Genomic DNA, 23,605 nt, shown 5'->3' on the forward strand with positions numbered 1-23,605 from the left:
GCCACTGATTATCCTCAAGTTCAGCCAGTCACTGACAGTGGCTGAAGGCCAGCTAATTAGCCTTTGGCCCACATAAAGTAGCACTTTGGCTGGTTTTGTTGTGGTGTGGTTATCTACAAAAACTGGTGTGAAATCCATGCTTGATGTGTCAAGAGGCTGTTAGACGTTGTTATGCAGCCTGACACCAGTGCTGATCTAAGACAGGGAAAACAAGGAGAGACACACAAAGAAAAGAAGACAATGATATACAGTATGTTATTCAGTGGGGTTCTCTGTTAATTTTACACAATGAAAGTATATAACATATTTCTGTTTATTTCTAGAGACAAATCGACATTTTGTCACATCTGTAGAAAGAACTATGATTTAATGCAGGAGGGTTTTGAGAATTTAACGTGAACAAAGGAATCTGAATAAAATACTTTAAACCATTTCATGTACCACAGAATAAAAAGCAGCTTACATGAAACATAATGGTATCATTTGAGATTATTTTCCCTTTACAGTAATCCCAGATCAAATAATGCAATCTGTTGTGCTTGCATGCTTGTTTTTGATTGAGAGACCTCCAAATGAAAATGTGTCACCTCATCCATAATCCTTGACAAGGGAGTATATTAAATGTTAATCCCTCACTATTAGGAATGGTGACAACTGGAGAATGGTAGACTGGAGGAGAGAAGGAAGAAAGGGTTTGGAGCTGGAGAAGAATAGAACGAGGTATGTCACAGTACACACAAAGATAAGAAGGCAATAAAGACTTGAGATGACAGATTTTTTTTTTCCCGGTCCTTAAGAACACACCCACAGACACACGAATTGTGTTATTAGCTTCCTCTTATGACTACATCCACCAAGGATGTGTAAGATTAGTCTTGGATCAGTGCTCAGTGTTGTTACCTTCTGTGGTCAATTTGTATTCACTCAACAGTAGTCTTACAGGTAACAGCAGAGTAGAAAAACAATTAGAGCCATGAAAGCTGATAGCTTGGGGCTCTCCAGGGCAGCTATGCCATTACTGAGTTATTAGACACTGAGGGTTGGGAGGGAGTGTCTTAAATAAGGATAGAGGCAGAGGAGATAGAAACGAGGCTGAGAAATAAAGGGAGATGTAGTATATGTAAGCAAAAATGAAAAGCTGAAATGAAAGGGAATGTGAAAAGAACAATGGTGTCACAAAACTGGTGACAAAGGAGCATAAGAGAAACAAAGCATGTCTAACAGTGGGACACAGTGGAAACAAGAGTCGGATTGGGACATGGATTACACAAGCGAGCAAAGTGAGGCTGTACACCCATGAAAGCAGACAATGAACAGCTGTTAAGCAACTTTGTTCAGAAAATCTCAGAGAGAGGTCCACACAAGAGAGAGAAGAGAGAACATGAAGAAGATGTCTATATGTTATATGGAAGTCTTTTTGCAGCCAGAAGGACAAACACAGAGCCACCAAAAACAAAATATTTGCTTCTTCCAAATGTTTAGACTTGATATAAAATTTTTACATAATGGCTACATGAATGTAGCAGCACACATACGGCAACATCTGCAAACAGTAGTGCTGAAATTAATTTGCACATTGGTCACACTTTTAATACGGTGGAAGGTCTTCACTGACTATTTAAGCCCAACTACTCCACATGGAAGACAATCCACAAATTTAGTTTGGTCTAATTTGGTTTGCTTTAATGCTTTGTCTTATTTCAGTTTGTTTTCCTTTACTTCACAGACAAGACATTCTAGCCAGGATGAGGGTCTTAGAAGAACTATCAACCATGCTTGAGTATGCAATGCAGCTGTGCTAATGGTGGAAAACAATCTGTCATTACAAGGAAACTGTTCATTCGTTGCCACAGTAGCCATGCTAGCTACCCTGCACTTTCCCGGCAGAACAGAAAGAAAAAGGTGTGAGCACTGCATAGACCAGGGGTGGGCAATCCTGGTCCTTGAGGGCCAGTGTCCTGCAACTCTTAGATGTCTCCCTGGTCCAACACACTTGAATCAAATAGCTGAATCAGCTCCTAAGTGCAGTCAAGTTCTCCAGAGTCCCGATAATGACATCATTATTTGACTCAGGTGTGTTGAAGTAGAGATGCATCTAAAAGTTGCAGGAAACCAGGCCTGGAGTTGCCCACCCCTGGCATAGACAATGGTGATTGACAGTGCCAAGATCTTCCTCCTGGCTCTTATTGGTTGATTCTGAGCCAGCGGTGCATTTCTGCAGATAGCAGTAGGACCACAGGGTAGAGGCTGAAGAGCTAGATTTCTTCACAGTGTATCTATCTCAAATTATACTGTCGTAGAATAGTGAAAGTTCTAAGACATATGTATAAAAAAAAAACAAAAAAAAAAACATACTTTTATACAAGTGTTGGACAATTTATTGTCAAAAAGAACAAGCAAGAATTAATCTCTTTAGATTTTGTTTGCCTGCACAAATCTTACACAGAGTTGGTAGGTCACAAGCATTCTCTAACTCATACAGGGACTGATCTAGCTTATAAATGCATGTAAAACAAAAGTAGGGCGGCAGGTGGGTGAATTTTGAGCTCTGCAAAATCCCTAGACAATGACTCCTTTCCTTTACAGACAGTCCTTGTCTTCAACAGGAAATGAACTTGTGAACTTAACCTTCCCACATGCCATGAAGAGTCATGTGCAAATTTCACTATATATGTCACGTTATTCAAACGCCATACTGTGTTCTGTAAATGTAAGAACCTAGAACTGAATAAATTAGCAAATAATAAATCAAATAAATGTAATAAATAAATGCAAATGAACATAAAATTATAGCAATAAAAAAAAATTTTCCAACAAAATCTTATCCTACAGCTTTACCAATGTGATTTATTTTTTTAACTTAACCTATAGAGCTCTTGATGGACAGGCTGTAGAATGTATTCAGCAAACATTGAAGTAGAGGCCTCTAGTGATTTGCCACACCAATCTTTTGGACTTGAGGAGGCCAAACTCTCCAAGCTGTAAACCCCTGTAAAGTCTGCTCTTATTTCTGTAAAGTTTGGACTCTGTGAATACATTTTGAAAGCAGTTAAATGGCTTTTATTGCAAGATTTTTGGCAGTCCTTTTTTGTGGGGAACATTTTGACAAGAAACAAAGTTTTGCTTACTTCCTTTCAATGAAACATTTATTTCTTGTTCTCTTTGTGCACAAAATAGAAAAATATTTATTCCACACTAAAGTCTGATGACTCAAGGAGACAAAGCCCAAGTTGACGAATGGCCTTTGCACACTTTTTTGCTTGGTTGATTGACTAGATTCTTTCAAGTAATAATAATAATAATAATAACAAATAAGACCACATCTATTTAGTCATGCATTTGTGTAGGATTTTATACTGGCATTAGTATATTTGTATCTCTGTGTTGTTTTTTTCTTTTTCATGTTTTCAGTCTATCAAGATAATCTTTTTATGCTTATTATGTCATGAGGTTTTTATGATGGACAAATTTTAATATGTACATCACCTTGTGATTTTGTTTGTGAAAGCACTTTATGATTTATTCATTCATTCATCTTCTATCAAAATCTTTGGGTCCTTTAAACTCATTCATTGCATTTTAGCAATGAATATATATATATATATATATATATATATATATATATATATATATATATATATATATATATATATATATATATATATATATATATATATATATATATATATATATATATATATATATATATATCAACTTTCTATAAATAAGATTATTAAATTAAATTTCTCTTTCATTCCGGTTCGGCCCACTGATGTTCATTGGCCAAGGAATCTTGAAGTCTCAGTCTTGTCTCTAGGGAAATTCTGACAAAAGCTTACAGCAGCCTAATTTATTTTGACTCCTTTTTTATTGTATCTACCCTTGTAAGACAAGTCAAAACAGCATTCCTGGAAGACCAAACACTGAGACAAATGAGATATGATGCAGTTCTTATGGGACTGGTAATTGGGAACTAGAAGGTTCTGCAAAACAAAACAGTATTAAATGGACAACAAATATATTTCAGGAGGCAACAACCCTGCTTTGTTCGAAAGAAAAAATCTATGTAAAGATGGTAGGGTGTTTTTTTTTTTTTGTTTTGTTTTTTTACTTTTGGGCTTCTATGTTTCTCAGAATTCTACGCCAATGTGTTAAGGACCCTAGTTATGTCCATCACTTATACTGTGTTGTACTCTTGCTCCCTCCATCTTTTATTTTTCACTCTTTCAGTGCACCTGGGCCTGGCTATATCTGTGTTTTAATTGCCTGTGTAACAATCCCTGCAGTGAAATTCAGCACCTCGTTAAAGCTTTAGGCAAAACCTGATTCATTCAGCAAAGATCAGGCAATTAAAGGGATGTTGGCATGGTGTTCCTTTTGGCTGATTTATTGATTGGCTGACTGCAGTTGGCTCTGTCTTCCATCAAGGCTCTTTGCTCATGATGTCTCTCCAAAGTCCCATTTTTTGAAGCAAATTAAAATCCAGTGAGCTCGTGCTGTTGTGAGGTATTGACGGCTGCATTTTAGACTTTTGTTTATTCATTTACCAGATAAGGAAATAATGAATTTAACATATTTCTAGAAAATAAATTATTACAAAAAAAACATGGATTGAGAAATTATTATTTAGTCCTACAGCAACTGCCATATGAGTGTATTCTGTCTTTGTAAGCTTCTACGCTGCTGCTCATTTCTCTAAGGGGCCGCTTAAATGAGACTTCTCCCGGCTGACTGTTTTCATTTCATTACAAAGCTTCCATAGAGCATGCATTTACATAAATGATGAAATATCACCTTTATTATGTTGAAAACTTGAAAATATTGAAATATTGGCAACATCATCTAATGTTAACTTTAAGTTTTCAGCTCACAAAAGGTTGCCAGATCTGACTTTATCGTGTTTTTTATTTTCTTTTATTTCTGATGTAGGTTTAATCCTCCTAGACTCTATGCAAGTTGCCATGCCAATTTGTGACTTAAAAAGTTGCAAAGAATAGCAGAATATGTGTTTGGGGATAAAAGAAAAGGAACCTGTGTTAAAAATGCAGTGTTTTTCTTTTCTACGTCTGTAAGTGCAATGCTCGGTCTTTAATTTGAGCAGCACGCCGGCACAGATGATTAATGGACTTCCTTTGCACTCAGATAGGTTCTCAAAGGTGATTTAAAGGTATAATAATCCTTGACGATATTGCTCTGTGGTTTCAGGGCCATTAAAATAACACCAAAGGTGTCAGAGGAACATAAACAGTTCATTTAAAACAGATTGCTGGTGTAGCATGGGACGGGGCCCGAGACACTGGGGAGCTGTTGCAAAGGAGCCACTGGATGTTAGCACAGAGGAGAAATACAAAACATTTAGTGTGGCTCACTTCTCAGATTTCCTGGCTAATCCAGGTGATACATGCAAATAAGTTCCTGAGCAGTTGATTATTTTACACCAACTACTCACCTTGGCTCTATGTGCACAACTAATACGAAATGACTGCTTAACTCAGTACCTTTAAACAAAAAGATGACTAAAGAATTTTGCTTGTTAAAAAAGACCATTTTAGAAACTGTACACTCAAAAGCTATATAATATGTAAACAACAAGCTGCATAACATGAGAAGGAACCACATTCTCTCATTGCTAGATTTGAAAAAGTGACGACTAATTTGAGAGTTGCATGGTTTTTTTGTGTTTTCTTTAGGGCCATAATTCAATTCGGAAACCTGGAGTGCTTTTGGTGTTTTATGAGTGTTTTAAGCAAAGTAATTTCGAAAAATAGAGACCACAGAAAGTAATAAAATCTTACACTTTTTTCCTTCTGAGCTGCAAACATCCTCTAAAAACTTCCCAACTTACTGCTTCCATCACCAAAAAGGACTTAATCAACACAAGATAAGTAAAATATAAACAAGATCTGCTTGCAGGTATGAAAGGATTGCAAGCGAGTTTGAGTTCAAGTTCAAGTTCGCCTACTCAGCACGCGACATCACACCGCCCATCATTTGATGCTACCTCATTTTTCATATAGTCAGATTTGAAGTTGTATGAAAGAACACACAGATCTAAAAGGTACAGCCATTGAAAAGCATTATGGAGAAAAGTTTAAGTCAGAAAAGGAAAAATCTAACATTTGTTCTAAAATTCTTTACAAATATTTTTGAATGATAGGCTTTCCATTTGATACAAGATTCAGTACTAAAAGAATTTTAAAAAAATAGTAATTACGTAAATAAATTAATGCAATGTAATGCATTTTAGGCCTCTATCACCTGGTCTTGCATCAACATTTTTGATACCTAATCAACATGTAGATATTGATAGAAATGTGCCTGCAGTATGAAGAACCAACTATTCCTGTCAGTGAGTCAATTCAAAGTGTAACTGATCCCTAAATAAACATTTTTGCTGATAAACTGTCTAAAGTTACTTAGCCTTCTATCTTTGTTTCTGTTCAAATTGAGACATGTTTGCATACATCTGCTTATTTCCACAATAATCACATTTGGCAAATTAGGAGTTGGAATAGCGAGCAAGGCTCTCAGAAATAGAAAGAGGGCCTTTGAGGGAAATGCAGAAGTTCCAAAAGGACCTTCTCATGAGGAGAAGCTTTCAAATCAGCAATAGGTTTCAAAAAGCTACAATTTAACCCAATCTTGTCTCATCATTTGCATCTCATAGCAATAGCTTTGTCATCAAAAACTAAAAAAAAAAACTGTTTACCTTTACTTGACCTTTACTTCTCTGAAACATTTAAGGGACCTGGCAAAAGAAAAGATGTCAGAATTCTTCTGCTAAAATATGACACAAGAGGGATAGGATACATTTTTTGTACTCTTGGATGTCAGGCATTCTAAATACCAGACAGCAGTGTAAGAGTCATATAAAGGGGCACAGACAAATCAAACAATTCTTTGCCAAGTCTTTTTCAGACTGGAGAACATCACTGTAAATGTTCTCACACTAAGAAAAATCTCACAGATAAATGCAGCTGTGATGGGTCATCTTTTAATTCTGTCAATTTGCTACATATTCAATATAGATATGACAACACAAATAACCTCTGCTATGACAAGATTCATAGCAGTGTTTCTCTTATGACAACTGTTTACTGAAGTTGTGAATGTAAATGTAGTTTTCTGGAAGATGGATTGGTTACTTGAAAACAAAGACGAGCCATTAGCAGTCACAATCTACATAAATACACCTTTTATATATTTATTATAGCTATTTTCTGCTCAGATAGGTATAATAATGATATGCCTGTCTGTTGTCATGACTTGTGTGCTCTTCAGGCGCTAGACTGACATATGAGATGCCATATGTCCAAAGTTACGTCTTCATAGCTCTCTTGACTTGCACATTTTTCAATTGGATGCACCTTACCAAAAGTTGCAATGTAAGCAAGCATGTCCACACCGAGCAGAATATCAATAACCAACCTCTTAAGGAGGTAATGGCCACCTCTGCCCACTCTGCACTGAAGGTGACTCCCTTTTAGTAATGGTTGTCACAAAGACCTATGTTGCAACTTGAATTGATCTGCAGTTATATTGTCCCCGTCTTGTTCTTAAAACCTATGCATCAGTTTCTGTGGTGCATGCTGATGCCAAGGTCATTTTGAACGTAAGAATGATAGAGTCTGACATTAGCCCCATTGCCTCTGAATGGGCAGATGCTTTGCTTCGGAAAGTAGGTTGCCAAGTGTCTGCTTTGATAACCCATTGGGGCTGGCTGAGAAGAGTTGGCAGGCTTGTGTAGAGAAACTCCCTGTGCGTTTACTCAGTGTAGATAGACTCGGCTGTGCTACCATTTAGAGGACAATGAACACACAAAATTGGTTAGCAACACACGCACACCGCACGCAAACACACACACACACACGCTGTAATACCCATGAACCCACAAAGCTGTACAGCTATTCTAATATATGATGTACAGTTTCATGACTTTTTAAAATTAATTTTGAACTTTATAATTTATTAAGTTAAAATGAAAAGGTTATGTTTAACATGAGAATCTACTATTTTGAAATCTCTAAAAAAAAATTCTGAAGTTATTGAAAAATATTACAAAATATATTTAAATGTCCCAAGACCAGCATAATTTTAAATTTTTACTACCTTTAGTTAATTACACCCGTTTTTCAATCTACAGTACTATTATTCCATCTGCCACTTCTATTAAAAGCTGAAAGGGTTATTGGCTTTGTTCAGCTATTTGAAATGACCAATGTATTATCTTATATATGTCTTTAGAGCATCACAGTCAGTATGGCATTGTACTGACTGTATAGTCATTCCCACATAAAGTTATTATTCCCATTTGAACTGTACAAAAACTCAAATCAAGTTACAATTAAAGTTTTAGGCACATTCATCACAGTGATTGAGTTATTTGCTTCTAATCAAATAAAATGCTTCAAAATCTTGTCTTAAGCCGTTTCTGCCTTCAGCTATGTTGTTTGAGTGATTTACATGCTGATGACCATTGTGGACTCGCATATTACTGCTTTTGTGCAGATTCATTTAGTTGTACCCTCTTTTCCTCCAGTAGGTTTCCTTCAACATATTTTTTGGAATGATATGCAGGATCTGTTCATGCATTCCTTCTGCCTTTTGTTTCTTTTGCATTTGAGATCTCAGTCAGTGCAGGCTAGCTGATATTACTTTTGTACAATCTGCCTGCTTAATGTTGAGTTCCCAGTTTTTTGTCACTTTTCAGAAAATGCATTATGCAGAATAGAGTCTCTCTGCTTTCAAACTTCCTAGTTTTAAAGATTACATAATGCACCACATGTGTCGACATACTGTTTTAATCACTACATTTCCATCATAATTAATATGGACAAAGTTCTAATGGGTTTGACAAATGGAGAGCGACAAATGACAAGTGAACATCATTGCTGGTCCAGGTTGAAACTCATCATATGGAATGTGAGAGCAACAGCGACTAAAGCAGAACATTCTCAACCTTCATGTTGAAAAATTTAAGTTGAAAAATGAAAGTGCACTCTCAGGCTTGCATTGCAAGCCTGAGAGTGCACGTCTACATGCATGATCTCAAAATGTCACATGCACAAATTCCATTGGCGAATCTGCAATGTTTGCTTGGAGGAGAGGAAGCTACTATCACCTTATCACACAAGTTCCATAGTAAAAGAATGGAGAGAGAGCGGCGTCAGACACAACACAATCATGTCTGAAACCAAAGATTCTGCAGGAGAGGAATAGAGGACAAGCTAAAGCAGCTGTAATTAAGATGATAACATCAGCAAACATAAAAAATCTGAGAAAATAAGCCAGAAGAATTAAAGTCAGTGCTGCAGAGCCTCCACCTAGCCCTTGCACAACTGCAGGAGGCACATAAATGTTATCATTCTCGGCTCATCTATGATATCGACAGAGAAGAATCTGATGCTTATGAGAAGCTTATCTTAACGAACGTTCACGATGTGCGTCATGAAGCTCTAGCCTGGCTGCAAGAAGAAGAAGAAGGAGGTAGTGTTAATCCATATGTTGATGATGAGTCGGATGTCACTACACAAGTTAATTTGTTCAGTGAACCTCCAGCTGATCTAAATGATGAAGATTCCACATAAGCAGAACTAGAAAAAATCCAAGCCCTAAGAAAGAAAGAGAAGGAAAACTTTGAGCTGTTGCTTAGACTCAACAAAGAGGAATTTGAGCTGGAACTTCAGTTTCTACATCACAAGGCTGAGCTGGATGCACAGATGCTATAATCAGCAAAAGATGCAAGCCTTAACGGCAGATTTCCATCCTACACCTAAAACTGGAAAAATTCCTACTACACCGCAACCCTCATCGTCCCAGATGGCAGGTGATTCGATCTCACAACTGCTAGAGTTCTCAAGGCAGCATATCTGATCAAGTTCGATGGTGACCCCCTCCAGTACTGGAAGTTCATGAGGCTTTTCACCGCAATGGTGGACAAAGAGTCTGTTTCTGCTGAAGAAAAGTTAACTTGTCTGCACCAGTACACAGAAGGAAAGACTCGAGATGCTATTAGTCACACTATACAACCCCAATCCCAGTGCGGGTTTCAAGGAAGCACTCAACCAACTAAAATCAAGATTTGGAAATCCTCATTCCATCTCCCAAGCTTGGGTTGAAAAGGTTTTGAACTTTAAAGAGATAAGAGACAATATGCAACTCAGAGACTTCAAAGACCAGCTGAGAGGTTGTAAAGACATGCTTGCTGCCATGAAATGTGAGGAAGAGCTCAGTGGCCGCCGCACATAATTTGAGATAATTAGCAAGCTACCATCAGATCTCAGGGCCAAGTGGCTAAATAAAAACTACGACATCACAAAAGAAGGACATCTACCAAAACCCAACGACGCTGTCAGCCTTGTGGAGACAGAGGCTGAAAAGAGATCTGATCCAGTCTGGTGGGTTAATTAATTGCAAGATACATGAGAAGCCAAACAACTTTACATCACCTACCAAAGTCTAAAAGAAACATCGTCAAAACTACCCCACCACTGTCAAAGTGGCTGCAGTCCATGAGAATAAGTCCGCACGTACCAAACAGCCAGCTTATTTAAAATATCTTAAATGCTCAGAGCACCATTTCTTAAACCAGTGCCCAAGCTTCCGATCACCAACGGTGCCGGAGCGCCTTATGTTTGTTCAAGAAAAAAACCTGTGCCAAAACTGTATCATACTTGGGCACAGTGCTGAGATTTGCACGCGCAACTGAGTGTGTATAGTGCCTGGCTGTGGACAGAAACACAACAAATGGCTTGAATATTGCAATACTAGGTATTGATGTTTTGTTTTTACTTTATTTACAGTTTAACCGGCATGTCCGTGTAAAAGTACTCTGCAATAAAATTAACAACAGCAACGACAACAACAACGGCTATCTTATGTTCTTTGTAACATCACCTTTCATCCCTCGAGCCATTAAGACTGCAGTCACAGGATAAATTGAGGTTTTAATGTTTTTTCCCGTGGATTAGTTTTATATAGCCTTTTGTCAATTTTTAAAAAAGGACAAAAATAAAGAGGTCTGCTTTTTGATCACTTAAGTTATAGAGATTATTTGAGTTATTGTATTTTTTGTTGCTCTAACAACTGACCAGTGTGGTCTAATTTCAGAATAACTGCATATTTAATGGTGTGACCCAACCAGCCATTTTAAACATACTCCACAATCTGTTCATTCATTCAAAAACACAAAGGAATCAAGAAGCTCTACACTTTAAGATATGCTCAGTTCATCCATTGTAAAGTCAATTAAAAATCCCATATTGACTTATGCATTTTTATAAACCGCCAATAAGATATTCTGAATACTGCAACAGTATGTCATGGCTAAGGAAATGAAATAACAGTTAAGCCTACTGGTAAAATTTACCATCCATATTTTTTGTTTCTAAAAAATGTGTGCAAATTAAAATGTTTTAATATAATAAGTCAACAATTTCATCATTTCTATAGCTAATGAGCCTTTTAGATTTTCAAGCGGTATCACTAGAATAATTCTTAGGGACTTTTGAGGTAAAGAAAAGAGGAAAGAATTAATAAAGAAAAGCCTGGAGGACAGGTGACTTACATTTTCATAAACATCCTGAAAATGCCGGGTCACTGTGATAAAAAATTTGGTTTGTTTATATATTATGTTTATTGACATTGAGCTGGGGTCTTTTCATATCTCACTGGCAAACCTCAAGCATGGTTTTAATTCTGTCAACATATTGCTATTTTGCATCCAATAATCGTGAAGTAATAAGTAGAACTAAGAAACAAGATGAAAAATCTTAAATTAGTGTAGACGAGTATCAAATTAGACTAACACTAGAAATATCTGTGTGCAATCCATAAGTGTAATTACTGCTATAGTTAAAGAATAGTGAGTTCATAACTTAATTAATACACCAGGCGCACTTTTAGCTCTTGGGGATGCTAATCCTAAACTTTCGGGTGCTGACGTTTCCCACTGTTACAAAGTCCCATGCGATTTTTGTGTGAAGCTTCAGAAGACATTCAGAAAATACTACTATTATCTTCAAAACATTTATACTGCCTTCAAATTGAAACCCCAACCGCAGTTTCAAAACGGCCTGTCAGGCTCCCTCCATTTCCAGTTAATCATCTGTGTGGCTCATTTTGTGGTGACCCTCAAGTGACTGTCTATGGTATTGAGCAATAATAATCAAGGCTATAGCAGAGGGCACAGAAAACAGCGGCATGAATGTGATGAAGGTTGTCCATTATTTGCTGCAAAGACCCGAATGCTCTCAATAAGGTTCAGGTAAGACCAACATTATTAGAAAAGCTCAGAAAGAGAGGCAGGCCAGTGTCCCTTGGATTTACTAGGGGCAAAGTCAATCATAACCAATTTCGCATTTCTTGTGTGTAAATGCATCTTGTCGTCCAGTGTGGAAGTTGCTGTGTGTTTTCAGTGTTTGTGTGTGCGTGGGGGTGAGGCTCCTTTGAATGGCACACTTTTCTGTGCTTGTCTCTTTCACTACAAAATTGCTTTACAAATTAGAGAGCATCCCAAACTAAAATTTAAATTATTCATATGACCTATTAATTTGTCCTCTAGCCTTGACCTGACCCCTTCTATTGGCTTAAAATTCAGGATAGATAAGCATTTTAAACTGCAGAAAAATTATACCTTCTTATGGTAGCTACAATATGACAGCATGAAAAAAAAAAAAAAAGCATAAGTGAGGCAACATTTTTGCAATCGAATGTCTAAAAGATTATTTTTGGCAAAATATTTCTGAACACTTGCAGGAATATTATAAAAAGTCAAAGCATAAAACGTTAAATTCAACAATAAAGCATTCAAAACAAGTGCATAAAAAAGGCCACTATCTGATCCAAAGAGAAATGTTTTATGGTTTTATTTAGAGGTAGCCAATCTACAGCATGAAGGCAATAACTTGTTAAATTTCAAACCAGCCACACTTACAGTTGCACAATTTTTTGATAAGTTACAAGATTGTTTGTTCTGATCTGTCATTTATCACTTTGATAAACAGTACTTTCATGACTCAGAATAAAAATTCATTTTTTCTATTGTAGAACATTTTAAATCTGAACATAGAGATGGTACATAAAACTTTTAGACATTATAATTGCCTTTTAATTGATTAAAGTAGGGTAAAGTGTGTGTCATGATGGCTCCGGATGAATGCATGTACTGTTACACCTCTATTGTACTTTTTTGTGCTAAGCAAGGCAAGCTTGTTTGTTTAGGGAATTTAATAAAATTTATATTTATTATTAGAAATAATATTAGGCTATAAATGCATAAGCATGTCCCTTCTATGGAAGCACATCATTGCTTTAAATACACTAAGACTAACTCATAATTATGATTTGATTATTATCTTTCAAAAGTGTTTCTCTGTACTCTCGTTCTCGAATCTAACTATTAACAGAATTACCATATCATGCTTGAATCTAACCGGGTCCTGCTGCGTTCTGTTTTTTCTTATCATCTTTGTCCATCGTTTTTGTTGTCTTTCCGCTCCCACACTGTTTGCCGCTTCATGTTTTGCCACAGCATATCTGGCAAATGCATCTGGCACAAGTGTTAATGTCTTATCAAATGCGGAACGACATAATATGTTTGATGCCTGCGCAACAGGGAGACCAACTCCAAAGGAGACACCAATCCAAGGATTTTAAAGACACTGATAGGGATTGTTAACAGAGGGTAACTGACAGTCTTCAAAGCTGCTTTTTCTAAGAAGTGTGACAAAAGAGCAGCAGTAGGGGAGGTATCTGCTCCTGTGCCAGATAGCATGTAAGTTTTGGTGACATCTTGCATGTTGACCAGTGGTGGCGAAAAACTGTGATGATATCAAGGCTCATGAGCATATGGAGTCCTAGGATAACACACATGCAAGCCTTTGTCAGATGGTGAGATTACATCTCCCTCTGATCTTTAAAAAAAAAAGAAGAAAAAAGTGCTGCCCAGCCATATAGGCCAGATGGTAAACAAAGATCACAAAATACTCCACTGTTGGGGTGCAAGAAAACTCAAGTCACGTCTGGGAGACTAAACAAGCATTAACAAAATTATGTTCACAGTTTTACATCAGAGATTTTATTTTCTCATTATCAGTCCTTGCTGACAAGATTATTAATCAACAGAGACAAAGAAATTGGACAGAGATTTCCTACAAGATACCAGAGATGGAACTGACGACAAGAGGGAGGAAGTGGGGGAAAAAAATCCAAATAATTTGGCTTAGCTTGATAATAAATCTAACCTTCATTTAAATTATGTCAGAACATATGGCCGTCCATGTGAATTCAGCTGTTGCGATGACATGAGTTAGTGATATTTGCATCTGATGTAAAGCAATTCTGGGAGCCACTCACTGAGAATGAGTAACTGTGTAGCGGTAAATAACTACATCTTATTTTATCACATTGTGATTATGTATTTCTCAACAACTTTATCTCCTGATCCAGGATGTGTTGTAAGATTAAAAATTAGGTGAGGACCAGCACCTAGGACTGTAAACAATGTGCTTTGTTTTCTTTACAAAAAATTTCCACAACAATGTGAGACACTGTTAAAGTCACACAGAACCCTGCTATATCCTGCAGAATACATAAGAGCAGCTCTTATCTGAATTGAATAAATGAATTAATTGAAGAATTAATTTAATTCATTCTGAAAGTAGAATGAATCCCAAAAAGAGAGCGAGGAAACTCCAAAATTACTGCCGTATCTTCCTGCTGGGGAATGCTGAACAAATCATAATCCTGACAAAAAATAAATAGATAAATAATTTAGAAACAAAATACAGCATCTGAAACCAAAGCTTGTAGCAAGCTCCAAGTTAATCAATACTATCAGTCTTTGAATGACTTGGAGGGCAGCTTTGTTGAATCAAAATAAATCCTAATAAACATATGTTTATTGAATACCTTGAATACCTAGATCAGAATAAATTAGCTTACTGAATCATCCTATGCCAGTGAGGACTATTGTACAAACTACAGTCGATCTGTAGGGTTAAAGGAGCAATTCAGAACACATTGTAATATTAATAAAAAATGTTTCCTCCTTTTCATTTATAAATCCAGACACATCTGTTTTGGAGTTGTCAATGATAATAAAACAAACAAGGAGCCATTTGCACATATTTCAGAATCCTGTTTGCATGTTTACTACTATAACTAATATTTCCAAAAACACAAGCTACATACTACATCATTGATCACATACTATGTGTTTAGTGCTTTGTCTTTGTTGGTCATGTTGACTCTTGCGTTAGGGATGTCAGGCTGCTTTAGCTGCATTTAGTGATTTAAATACAGCATTAAATGTGTAGGTCAAGATTCCAAATAATTTAGAAAATATAACCATCCTCAACAAGAAATTAGTACCCAAAGGGAAGGTACTGGCAAAACAGCTGATAAGTTCTTTTAGGATTGAAAATTGATCTGTTTTGAGCTCTTGTGATATATTTGTATTGTGCAATGTACTTTTAGTCTTTCTATCTGACGTACTCTTTTTGAAATCCAAACAGTACACTTGGCATTTATCAGTGTCAACGACTAACACTGAATAAGACTCAAAACTGTGATGAACACCAAACTACTGAATGATTGTCTAGAAGTTTAACTTTGAACAAATGACAGGCTAAATTCTATCGAAACTGAAGAGAATAAACTAATGGCGTAAGAGCCCTTCCTGTCTAAAAGAACGAAAAGATATTGACATAGGATTAAATAACTACAGCGACAAACATAAAACTAACCAAAAAAATCAGAAGCACTTAACCAGGTCCTGCTGGAGCCACAACACCAAGCAAATCCCCAGAATGTATCTGACTATCAGGAGCTCAGCAAAATTTGACAGATATGAATTTTTATAGTTCTGAGTCAGAAAACAGTTCTTCGGCTCCTTCTTGTACAATATTTGTACACATGTGAATGGCCATCTGACCGAGCAAATATTATATCAACCAAACATTAGCATTATAACAACAGCAGAAACTCAAAAAAAAGCAACAAGAGCATAATCATTAATAGTCAAAAAGAAATCATAGCAACATGTATCCAGAGCAGCAATTTAGACTAATGCTAACCAGAGAATCGCATAAACCGCAGCAGCATTCTGATTATCAGCAGCTGATGAACACAAACAGTAAACAGCAAAAAAAGAGCAGATAATATGGCAGCTAAGACTAATAAATCACGCAGAGGACCAGCTATAGCTTACCGGCTTTCTGGAAAATCCTCTGCATCCTCATTCAAGGTGGAGTAAGAAATTCCTCGACTGCCATTGTCGACATCATCAAATTTATCACCAACTTCAGCTTCGACCTTAGCGACACAAAACTTCCCCGCCACTTCTTTTTCTTCTTCCACTTGATTTTTATTAGCGGTTGGAAAGAATCGTCTGGTATACATTATCGCCACCTACTGGTTTACCCGCATCTTTCACGCAGGACCGAAATTCAGAGGGATCAAAGCATCGAAGGACATTAAATTCATTCAGCGATGCTGATTTCCAAATGTTTATTATTTTCCCTAACAACTACATTTAGCTACCTTACTGGGTTGCTCGCCCCAGAAGAGTACTAACAGGAGCCTGTCTGGAAAATGTATCGTTAAATGAGAATTAGCCTACTTGGTGGATGTGTAAATGATTCAGATTATATTTAGGCACACACTATTAAGGAAAACTGCTCAATTCAAATGTTTTTATCATGTATTTAGATTTTTCATTCCCCCTCCACATTAGATAGGGCAGCGCCCCAGTGCCACCTATGGACCAGCCGCCGCTGGGCTCACTGATTCCCTTCATCGCTGCTCTCCTAAGGCAGCTGAACTGCAGATTGTTGTTGCCAGAAAAGTCTGCAACAACACAGAAAAAAAGTTACCATAGTTTAGTTGTTGTTTTACAACTTGTCAGACCCCAAAACTCTTCAGACGTTTTGAGGTCTGAAAAGCGCTTCTTTTATCTGACCACTGCCCTTTTTACCTGCCCATCCCCACACTTGTCCGTGTCTCTTAGCTACGCCCACGTTAGTGGAATTTTTAAAAATATTTTGCCAGTGGGGATGTTTTGCTCTCACAACTATTGTTATATAATATTGAATAGCTGTCGACTTTCTGAATCAATAAGGTAGCTCTTAGTCTCTCAATATTCTTAACTCTTTCCTTGCTGCTACTTTCCCTCATCAAAGACATTTTCATTATACTTTAGTGACGGTCAACTTTGCCCATGTCCTTTCACAATATTTATTTCCTTTTTCTCTTTTCTTATACAATTGCTCTTGGTCAATTTTTTATGTAGCTGCCAATCTGTAAAAAGAGCAGGTCAAAAACATAGTCACCCTCAAGGGTTCATGCAGAGAGGTCACTGCCAGCAGGGCCTCTTGACAGCTGGATGCTCGTTATCCAAGGCGGATAGTGGAAACAAATTAGATCCCTGCAGTGGAGGGAGCTGTTCAGACTCTACAGGTGTGGATGAATGACAGTGAGGATAGCCAGGAAATCTGCATTACTTTACACTACAGGTGATCTTTTTTAGGCAATTAACCATGCTAAAAACATGTACTTCAGAAATGCATTTATAAATGTCAATATTAACTATCTTCTTTGAACAGTATAAAAGACAAAGAGAAGTGATAGATTTAGCTATTAAGGTTTTAAACAATAAATTTCTGCTTTCCTCTGTTTTTGTCACGCTATTTTGCACTAAAACTTGTTTTTACAGGACCCAATAACCTCGTACCTGCCCACAATACACTCGACAAAAAGCATTTCTCTTCTCTTAAAAAAGACAAAGGCCTACTTAACAGGGAATATAGTGCCTGGAACAGGGAGCAAAGGATAGGGAGCAGTTGGTTCACCATTAAGAAATGGCCTCTAAACCACATGTGACAATAGCCAAGATTGCATTTGAACCCAATTCATTGCAGAAAAGTGGCTATTCGAGCTGTGGTGGTGGAGAATTTGTGTTCCTGGAGTGAGATAGTGGAATGCAGATAGTATGACTTGTTTGCTACATCTATGTGGAACTGCATCTCATTCCTGAACAGTACCACTTATGCCCTAGAGAGTGTAATACGTCAACACTCAAGTAGGTTTTTAAGGAAACACATTGAGAAAGAAAATCAGAGAAGAGATTTTTGAAGAGGCCAAATATAATATCTATGTGCTTGTCTTTCAGGTGGAGGTACACCACTTATATTTGGCAGTACACAGCTGTCTTTGCTCTGTTAAACATAGTCATTATGTCTTTGACTGACAAATGGTAAGTAAAATACTAAAATGTAGCGGGTGTACTCTACTCATTCGTATTGTTGGGATTATAATCTGAAATATCTTGATTCCACAGATTTATTTAGCTATATGACCTACAAACACTTATGTATCATGTTATAAATGCTTTTTATTACTTGTCAGACAATTGTATTTAGAAGGATGTTATAACCAATTACCTGTTCAAGGATTGCTCTGAGTCTTGCAAGGGACTCAACATCCAACCAAGAACATGTTGGTTTGCCTGAATGGCCATTTAAATGTCTAATCCCAAAAAGCCCATTTTTACAGCTGTCATTTTAATGCGGCTGCTGTATGCTAGGTATGTGAGAATCCATATCGGAATAAAAGTCTCACCAGGACCCTTACAAAATAAGTGCAATTTGTCAGACTGAGCAGCTTAACTTCCCGCACATATTAAGCCATTTTGTCAAAAAAAGGTTGACTTATCTCAGGATAGCCAGTATCTACTACTCATGATTTTTGACAATTCTGCTTTCTAAATTTCACTTTCAACTCATCTTTGCGGCACCTTTTCATTTCTTAAAAGAGGTATTATAACAAAAAGAAAACAGGGCATTTGCTCTGAAGTGCTACAGCATAGGAAGACAAAGTCATTTTCGACAAACAGAAGCCTCAATATGTTAGCATTTTCAGATTAGATTATTGTGACCCAGAAAAGAGAGGCACTGCAAACATTTGGTGAAAGTGTAACTGAACTTTGTTTCGTAACAAATGAAAGCAAATCTGTCTTTTGAGTGCCAGTGAAGATGTCAGAGAGACAGCAACAACCTGCAGAAGACAGGTATGTTGCCTTTGTTAGATGGATATTAGGCTAAGTATAATGAGATTGCATTACTTGTGTTGAGGTGAAGAAGGCACTGGGGATACTGGTGTGGCACGATTGGAATAAATTGAGAGTGTTTAGAGAGAAGGAGGACTGGCAGGTGAAATTAACCTGTGTGAAAGATGTGAGACCAAGAAGAAAGAGGTTTTGCAGTTGTAGGTATCTTGATACTTGGACAATATATTTGTTGGAAGGACAATACATTACTGGCTTCATTTGGGAGGCATTGAAAGTGTGATGAACTCAGAATGGAAATGTAGGAGAAATGGCAGAGGCACTTCTGATAGGTTTTACATTGCTTTGGGAGAGTTTTTTGTAATGACAGTCTTACAATATAGGGACAATAATCGTCTGATACATTTGTTTTGTGCAAGTGAGGAGTCAGATTTGTTTTCTTGTCAGCTAGATAGTAGTTCTGTTCTGATGTATACTATGATGCAGCCAGTCTTTTTTTTTTTTTTTTTTTTGGAAAGAAATGTTGGGGGGAAAAAATAGGAATATTTTCATATTAAGCCACATGAAAATAACATTTGAGAAAAGATTCAAAAAGAGAGATGCTAACTGCAGCAGAAACATATTGTAGTGCAAAATAAATACAGGCAAAGTGCATACTCTAGTTAAGAGCATAAGTTGAGTGACACAACCTAATTTTGCTTTCACGTCTCTATTTATGTCTTCAGTTTGACCACTGCTTTAAGACGAAAGAACTACTTTGACAATTTACTGCACAAAAACATTCCAGGCTTTGTATGTGAACAGAAGTCTCCTGACAGATATCTCTTCATGGGTACCATATTAATGAAACATGTTTGATGGGTGTGTTAGAAGCTTCATAAGTAGTAGGTTGAATGAAGAATGTATCAACAATGATAAATACTGGTTGTGGGGTGTAAATAAAAACTTGTGCAGTCTAATTCCAAGCACAACTTGGAATGGGAAGGTGGTTGGTTTTATTTCTGGAACACACAACTTAGAATCTATGATTTCATATCTTCTTTAAATGATGGGTACCAGAAAGGTTTTCAAATGAATGCAATGGTATGTCCATTGCCTGAAAGGCAAGGAAGTTTCTCTATGTGAACCAAGCAGATGATGCTGCGTTTATTGGCTGAATGAATACAGAAGTAACTCTAACACCAATCTTTTTTCTTCCTTCTCTATTTCTTTTTTTTTCTTTTTTATTACATAAATGATTTATGAACTTTGCAATAATAGAGCAAGATAATGATCAAGAGACAAAAAAACAAAACTCTGCATGTAGTTATAGAGAACATTTTGACAAGAACCTGGAACAAACAACAAACAAATTCACACATTTGTTTGTGAATTTGCTGAGTCGTGCTATTACTATAGCAATTAGCAAAGATAAGTATGATGGCAAAATCATGGCCAACTGGAAATTAAACAGATATTTTTATTCAAGTAGACCTACTTTTTGATATGATAAAGAATAGAAAACAAAAGGCTAACAAATCAGAAGTATTGACAAATCTTTTAAGCAGTCAAACATCACACTCAAGTACAATTCTACCATTCACTTGTGAGTAATAACACATTACACTGCAAACTCAAACTGAAGTGGTTCAGTTAAACTATGTCTGTGAGATTAATCTCTGGGTACCATTTGACCATTATTCCAGTGCATGCACTCATGTGTGCATCCTTCAGGCACTCAAATTCCTGCCATTGCACAATGTCACAACAATTTTTTCCTACTTGGGCAAATTTCCTTTCATTTCACTTCCTCTGAGGCATAACAAAGACCACTCAAGCTAGTATATTGGCAATCAAATAAATTTGCCTCCACCTCAATATTTAATGAGCTGAGCAAATTAGCCATACAAAACAATCTAGTGAGCCTTTCTTTTCCACTTTGCTGATACACATGGTGAGGAAAGCAGCTTAGAAAGCTTATTACACCTGAGCCAACACTTTAAACCCATGAGTAGAGTGAGGACTATATTGTAGTTGAAAACATTTTTTAAGCTTCATGAACAGGCACAACACACACATTCACACAAACATGCAAAAATCAACCAGGCTAATGCTACAAAGCAGTATATAAATCAAATCACCAAACAACAAACTGTTACACAAACTCTAGATTTATAATAGGGGCAGCACTTTTAAAATGGGTGAAAGAGATAACCATGATTACTTAAGTCAGTCATATCACAACCCCTCAGATCAGTGATGAGGTACCTGAGGTATGTGTTTCTTGACTGTTAATTAAAATGTGGAGTGAACCTTGACAACCCTCAGACGCCACAGTAACTTAATTAGCTCATTAAAAACCCGGTTAAGAAAACAGTTGATGAAGCTTTACCAAATGAGATTAAGTCAGATTGTGTCTCATTGTATGGTTTTATAGGAAATCTACAAAGAGACTGCAGGATATGTTTCTCCTGAGGGGTTGGGTTTAACAAAAGAAAACGTCATAGAACGGGGATTCAATGTTATTTATATATATACATATACTTAAAATTTAAACATTTTAAGGATAATACAACCCTGTTCAAATAAGAAATCTTCTTCAATATACAGTGTTGATTTACCTGTTTCTAATATACAAATGAGTTTGTGGCGCAGAGTGTGCTTGCAGACCAAAACATGCTGCTGCAACTTGCCGATTGACAGGAAACATGGCACGAACAAGAAAGCTGTCAGGTGCAGTTATAAAAAGGATTATAAAATTCATTCAGGAATGTAATTCAACAATTTGTGTTGTGAGATGTTTATCCCTGTCAACTGTGTACTTTAATCTGAAGCAAACGAGAAAAAATAAATAAACTGGGGCAGTTGGGATATAAAGTGGTAGATGAAAGAAGACAAAGTATCAGGGTAGATAGAAAACAGAAATCAATATGTGTTTAAGACAGGAAACAGAACACAAAAAGAGATCAAATGTAACCAACAACAGAAGTTAATCATTTAAGTAAACTTAAAAAAAAAACTGATCTAAAAAAAATTGCTGTACACGTGTGGGTAAAAAAAGACAATTACATTTTATAAAGCAGCTATTTACAGATTTTTTTTTTAATCAAAGGAAAAGGTTCAGCTTGTAAATTAAGTTAATTACACGTTGTTAGTGATCTCTTCTTTTTCCCCAAAATAAAAAAAATAATTACAGAACCGATGGTTGCCTCAATATTTAGTAAGCCGAGTCTGTTAGAAGGTTAAATTAGAGTGTGACAATCCCTATGTGATCAAATGTTGTTTTTGTTTGATTTAAACAATAAGAAGTAAGTGTTCCACGTGAGAAAAATAACACATAAGTCAACAAGATTGTGGATTACATTAATTTTTTGAAAGCTGGATAGCTAATTAGCTAAAATTGTACCATATTGTTATCCAGTGGAATACATGGTATGCATTGTTTCTTTTTGTCACTTTAGAAATGTTTGGACTAACAAACCAGAGATTCAAAATTTACTTTGAAAATATTATATTAATGTCAGATGCCTTACAAATAGGAAGATTAATAACTTGCTACACAACTAAAAAATTTTAATTCACTCCTTTAAGCAATAAATTACCTACACTGTTCTCATAACGTGAATGATTTAGAATTATAGTTTAAATTTCAAAGCACTGTTTTTGGATTTATGGTAATTTTTTTTTTGAAAACTGAAAACTAATTAAGTGAGGTTCGGAGAGTTTTTCCTTAAAAAGCATACTAACAATATTGTTTAGAAAAAAAAGTTTCAATAATTTTACAAAATGGAGAATGAAATACTTTCAAGATTATACAACTTTTTCTTTTCTATTATTTTTGTGTAGGTGGCTTATAAAATATAAATTTATTATTTTGTATGTTTTTTCTTCTCAACCTCCCAGTCAGTTGTGGCAGATGGCCGTTTGCTTTGAGACCAATTTTTCTGTTAAGGGGAGATCTTTCTCTCCACAGTTGCCACATGGATTCTCGTGCAAGAGAATGCTGCAATTTATTGCAATCTGCTGGATCTTCGTCTATAGGAAACTTAAAATTATAAAGATTTTAGGTCAAGAAAAAAAATTCTGCCTAATTTCTGTTTGCACCAATTGAGAGTAACAGGTTTCAAGATTGTGCAGTGACAGATGCTTTTTCATCATCCTTATCCACCTTAATCCTTGAATTAGTGATGCACTGCATAAATTCTGTTGGCATCTTCCTCTACATGTAAACAACCTTGAAGAGCAAATGGAGGTAAAAGAAATGTCTTAAATGGGATAATATCATTATGACAGTTCCTTCGTCTTTAACAAATTGGAAGGATGACCTAAACAGATGGACTCTGAGTACAAATGCCATCATATCGATAAAGCTCTTCAGCTAAAGATGAATAATAGAGTTAAAAATGAAACTTATCATATTTGGTGTTTTCTATTTTCAAATCACCAAGAGTGCATTTGCTGTCTTTTGAAAAATTTTAAAGTTTTTGTACTGATTGCAGCTTCAAACAGTACAAAAATTAGGAATATTCAGATCCAAAAAGCTTGTGTGTCAGAAAAATGGGC

General features: G+C 36.3%; 1 long non-coding RNA gene across 2 annotated transcripts in view; it reads right to left on the minus strand.

The window, feature by feature from the left end:
- Window positions 1–16,341, minus strand: part of LOC122844511 — a 61,846-nt gene extending 45,505 nt beyond the window's left edge. Inside the window, exon 1 of one of the 2 annotated variants that reach the window (XR_006372889.1) lies at window positions 16,211–16,334. This is a non-coding gene — a long non-coding RNA (uncharacterized LOC122844511). Of the gene's footprint in view, window positions 1–16,210 lie in introns of both variants that reach the window. The other variant, XR_006372890.1, reaches the window with a different exon arrangement.
- Window positions 16,342–23,605: the final 7,264 nt, after the last annotated feature.

Source organism: Gambusia affinis, linkage group LG02 (assembly GCF_019740435.1).
Source record: "Gambusia affinis linkage group LG02, SWU_Gaff_1.0, whole genome shotgun sequence".
NCBI classification, from domain to species: domain Eukaryota; kingdom Metazoa; phylum Chordata; class Actinopteri; order Cyprinodontiformes; family Poeciliidae; genus Gambusia; species Gambusia affinis.